The sequence below is a fragment of the Seriola dumerili genome, unplaced genomic scaffold (assembly GCF_002260705.1).
Source record: "Seriola dumerili isolate Sdu_G_001 unplaced genomic scaffold, Sdu_1.0 BDQW01000086.1, whole genome shotgun sequence".
Classification (NCBI taxonomy): Eukaryota; Metazoa; Chordata; class Actinopteri; order Carangiformes; family Carangidae; genus Seriola; species Seriola dumerili.
In genome coordinates this window covers 267,930-273,579 of record NW_019174341.1, presented here as the reverse complement: position 1 = coordinate 273,579, position 5,650 = coordinate 267,930, and positions in this window count along the sequence as shown.

Genomic DNA, 5,650 nt, shown 5'->3' with positions numbered 1-5,650 from the left:
CTAAGTGACAGGGACCTCGACTTTTTGAGGTGCGACAGCTGAAGCGCAGGGAGCGACTAATCCACAAGTTAGAGCATGTGTTCATTTTCACAGACTTTAATGAGACTGCGTCGGAGCCAGAAGAGGGGGTCGAAGCCTGATGAGAGCCAGGAAAGAGGCAGAGCAGCGGGGGAGCCTTCTGGCTGAAATCACTCTGTCTCTGATTGCCACCGATGGAGCGATCCTGCCAGAGGATCACAGGCACAGCGTGGGGCTGCTTACTCTCTGCTGGCAGTTGAAGAACAGAAGGTGCCACTTACCTGCCTATCTGACCGCTTGCTGTTCAGCCTCAAGAGCACTTTGTCTTTTGGACTGTCAAACTGAAAAAAAAAAAAAAAAAAAAGAAAGAAGCCGTCGCGCTCCCCAGGCAAGCTCCAGCAGAACAAGTTGCACAGATAAGGGATTGATTGATGGACGGATACGCACTCGGTTGGACGGAGATTAGACTGGGGAATGGATGGGGGAGGTGGGCAAGGAGAGCGGTGGATGTTTACCTGTGTGGATGGCAGGATGAGGTAGAGACTGGCAGCTGGGGGTGATGGAAAAGCAGATGGGTGGAGGAGTTGGATGAACCAGCACGAGACTACTTTTCGCCACTTCTAGTTTTTCAGGTGTGCCTTGTGAGGAAACAGAAAACTTTTCCAGGTCAAATCCATAATACAACACAATTTCATCCATCTGTACGGACGCGGTTTGCCAAATGTTGCTGGATCTCAGGTGTCTGACTGTCAGTGCAGAGGTGATCGCTTGATGACAGGCAGGTGTGTTGACTCTGATGATGAGCAGGTTGTTCAGAGAGAGAGAGAGAGAGAGAGAGAGAGAGAATATCAAAACACATCTCACCCACAGGCCGGCAGTGCCACAGAGGAAAGGTTAAAGTCTTAGTGTGAGGCACCAAAAAAAAAATACTTTATTAGGGTTAATTAAAGACCATTCGTTTGGACTGCAATTACTGCATCAAGTTCGGTGACCTTCGTTGTCGTGGTTACACGAGGATAATACATTTACGGTTAAAGAACAACCACAGTCTCAAAGTTTGCTGTGAAATTAAACTGGAAACGAGCGACGAGTCTCTGGAGTTAGTGACTCTGTCTGGCTCCATCGGTGGCCAAAGGTCGAAGGTCACGTGACCTCACAAAACACGTTTTTTGGCCATAACTCACAAATTCATTCACAGATTATGACACAAATTTAACTCAAATATCTACGAGGGATAAAAATGAAGTAATGACATTTCATGGCCAAAAGATCAAAGGTCAACTTCACTTGTGACATCATAATGTTCTGCAAAAACACTCCTGGCCATTACTCAGTGCTGTAGCTCAGGAAGGAGAGACTGTGACCATATTTCCTGTAACGACCACGAGGAGGTGATTCTAGTATTCACCTGCCTCTCACTAGAGGCTTTAGGTTTAAGGAACACTTATATATATATATATATAATATATGTATACCTATATATTTATATAACTACCAATCAGTGCTACAGGAGGAGACCCAAAGGGGCAGAAGAAGGAAGGAGGAACCAAAGCCGGACTTGACAGAGGTTCTGCGTGGTTTTATAACAGATCTCTAAAGAGACAACAGGGCTGCTTCAGTTCACTCAATAATCCTAAGAATCACAAAACAAACACACACAGGTTTGCTCAGGGACAATAACTGCCAACATCAATCTGCTTGTCCACTGAATAGCATGTTAAACAGCAGGCGTAGCATTAGTAAATACAGCTGAAGCGCAAGAGTTCAGTACAGTCTGCTCTGTGGAAAAGCGCCTCTATGTGGCCACTTATAAAGCCACTTTGCATTTTTCTACTGAATTTCCAATTTCTATGTTTGAGACAAAAACATTTAGAGGGGTGAAAAAAAATTAAAAAAAAAACATTCTTCAGATGCTGTAGTGCAGAGGAAGGAGATGAGATGCAATAAAAGCCTTTACATTATCTGGATTCAACACAACACAGTGAGCAAACGCCCTCATCTTCTACAGATGTATAGTAATGCAGTCTGTGGCTTCAACCTTGTCGTGGGATAAAAAGTCCGTCAGAGAACAGAATAATCATCCACATAGTGAAATTGTTAAATCGTTAAATGTAACGTTTCCATCAGCGCAGATCGTTCAGAAAATAAATGCTTAAATGCAACACGTGGGAGACCAATCACATGGTGATGGGCAGCACTCCACAGGAAAAGCATTTCTGTGTTGTGGCCTGAAATTATGGTACATTGAAATCTGATTTCCTGCAGAAGACACATTTAAACATGTTGTTGTTGTTGGTGTTGTTGTTTGTTGTTACCCCTGTGGAAGATTCGCCACAGCAGATCACCATCTGCATATTTTATTTAGGGAAGGCTCGGATGGCTTTTCTGACACAACCAGCGTTTGTGGAAGCTGGAGATCGAGCTGCCAACAGTGAGCAACCTGCTCTACCACCTGAGCCAGTCCCACCAGAAAACACATGTACAGTACATTTTTATATAGCAGAATTTAACAGAATATCAATATGAGGTGTATATACATACATTTCTATATACATAAATATGCATATACATACTTTAAAGGTCCCATATAGTCTAAAGGTCTGTGTCCATGTGTAGTGTGATTATAGATCAGCTCTAGCTTCTATATTAATACTGTGAAAGTATCAAAGCCTCAGTCCACAGAGAAAATGCACACAGCCTGTATTCAGAAACTGAGCCTTAAAACCAGCCGTCAGGACTTCTGGAACTTTGTGATGTCACAACAAAGCAGTCACCAAGCCCCGCCCACCTGGACCCACCATCAAACCTTGCAGGATTTGGTTTCTCTGAGTGTTTTACCTGAAATCTGCTGTATTTTTATTGGATCACTCAGAAAACAGTCAGCCAATCAGAGGAGAGGCTCAGAGCCTCCTCTCTTCTGATTGGCTCACCGACCTGTTGTTGCTAGAGCTCCAGAAGAAGCCTGAGAGAGGAGATGTGAAACTACACTGAGATGGTTTTTTGTTCTTAACACCACAAATATATCTTCTAATGGATCATCACTTCAAAATAAGAACTTAAATAGAACTTTATACATGACATCATTTCCTGGTGGTTCCCTTCCTGTTACTGCGTGACTTTGTTTCTCAACAGCCTCCAAAAAGATCTTTTTGACTGAAAACGGTTTTAAGATCTCGAGCAGATCAGGCAAAGATCGTAACCGTGGCGACCATTCTGGTAAAGCACTTACAGCATAAGAGCATCAGTAATTCTAACCCTTTCTTCACGTGCTGTTTGCAGGGATTATACAGGGTTCTGGTTGAAGTGCATGGTGAGTGCTGTGTGGAGCACTTCCCTTTCTCATGTGAACTGCGAAGGCTTAAGCCTTTCAGCTGAACTTTTTCTCGTCATAATCTAATAACTGTAATTTCTAAAACCCTCCCCAGCTTTACTTTGCTCCAGTGCAAGTGTGTAATTGGAAAGAAAACTCTGGCTTTGCATTCAAATGAGCTGATTTAAGAGGAGAATCACTGCAATGTGAGCGTGTGTGTGTGTGTGGTATGTGTGTGTGTGTGTTCATATTTCAATATTATAAATATCTATGCTTGAGTTATGCAATAACTGTGTGTGTGTGCGTGTGTGTGCGTGTGTGTGTGTGTGTGTGTGTGTGAACAGGAACATATTAATCAAGACAGATAAAAACAGGTGATAACAACATCAGCTAATAAAAAAAAAGAAAGGCTCAGAACTCACATTTGATGTTCCCAAAATAACTTTTCAAAGACGTGACAATATTTCCAAAATATTATATTATATTAATGACAAGTGTTTTGGTTTCTGCCAAACCAAACACAAAATATCTGGCGCTTTAGCTGCCAGATGATTCAATTTGTCTCTCTGCTCAATCGATGCTGAGCAGGTTTTTTTTTAACAATGTTTTTCCATTTAAACCATATTTATTACAAAACAAATCAAACCTTAAAGGTGCTATATGTAAGTCGTGTTGCTGGGAGCAGGGTGGTTGCTCAAGAGCTTCAGCCGTCGTTGTGTTCACATAACAAGAGGTTATAATACGTCTTCAGGACAAACTGGACGCATTCTTGAACACCTAAATGACCTTGGTGCTGGACTTGAATGGCTGCTCCCCGTCACGTCGGCCTGAGGGTCAGCTTGAGTCACCCTTTCTCGTGTTGTTGCGAGGTGCCTTTCCCAAAGACCCTGTATAGTCTTGGCGGTGAGACAAGCCACTCCAGCACCAAGGTCATTTAGGTGTTCAAGAATGCGTCCAGTTTGTCCTGAAGACGTATTATAACCTCTTGTTATGTGAACACAACGACGGCTGAAGCTCTTGAGCAACCACCACCTGCTCCCAGCAACACGACTTACATATAGCACCTTTAAGGTTTGATTTGTTTTGTAATAAATATGGTTTAAATGGAAAAACATTGTTAAAAAAAAACCTGCTCAGCATCGATTGAGCAGAGAGACAAATTGAATCATCTGGCAGCTAAAGCGCCAGATATATTTGTGTTTGGTTTGGCAGAAACCAAAACACTTGTCATTAATATAATATAATATTTGGAAATATTGTCACGTCTTTGAAAAGTTATTTTGGGAACATCAAATGTGAGTTCTGAGCCTTTCTTTTTTTTCATTAGCTGATGTTGTTATCACCTGTTTTTATCTGTCTTGATTAATATGTTCCTGTTCACACACACACGCACACACACACAGTTATTGCATAACTCAAGCATAGATATTTATAATATTGAAATATGAACACACACACACACATACACACACACACACACGCTCACATTGCAGTGATTCTCCTCTTAAATCAGCTCATTTGAATGCAAAGCCAGAGTTTTCTTTCCAATTACACACTTGCACTGGAGCAAAGTAAAGCTGGGGAGGGTTTTAGAAATTACAGTTATTAGATTATGACGAGCAAAAGTTCAGCTGAAAGGCTTAAGCCTTCGCAGTTCACATGAGAAAGGGAAGTGCTCCACACAGCACTCACCATGCACTTCAACCAGAACCCTGTATAATCCCTGCAAACAGCACGTGAAGAAAGGGTTAGAATTACTGATGCTCTTATGCTGTAAGTGCTTTACCAGAATGGTCGCCACGGTTACGATCTTTGCCTGATCTGCTCGAGATCTTAAAACCGTTTTCAGTCAAAAAGATCTTTTTGGAGGCTGTTGCGAAACAAAGTCACCGCAGTAACAGGAAGGGAACCACCAGGAAATGATGTCATGTATAAAGTTCTATTTAAGTTCTTATTTTGAAGTGATGATCCATTAGAAGATATATTTGTGGTGTTAAGAACCAAAAACCATCTCAGTGTAGTTTCACATCTCCTCTCTCAGGCTTCTCTCTGGAGCTCTAGTAACAACAGGTCGGTGAGCCAATCAGAAGAGAGGAGGCTCTGAGCCTCTCCTCTGATTGGCTGACTGTTTTCTGAGTGATCCAATAAAAATACAGCAGATTTCAGGTAAAACACTCAGAGAAACCAAATCCTGCAAGGTTTGGATGGTGGGTCCAGGTGGGCGGGGCTTGGTGACTGCTTTGTTGTGACATCACAAAGTTCCAGAAGTCCTGACGGCTGGTTTTAAGGCTCAGTTTCTGAATACAGGCTGTGTGCATTTCT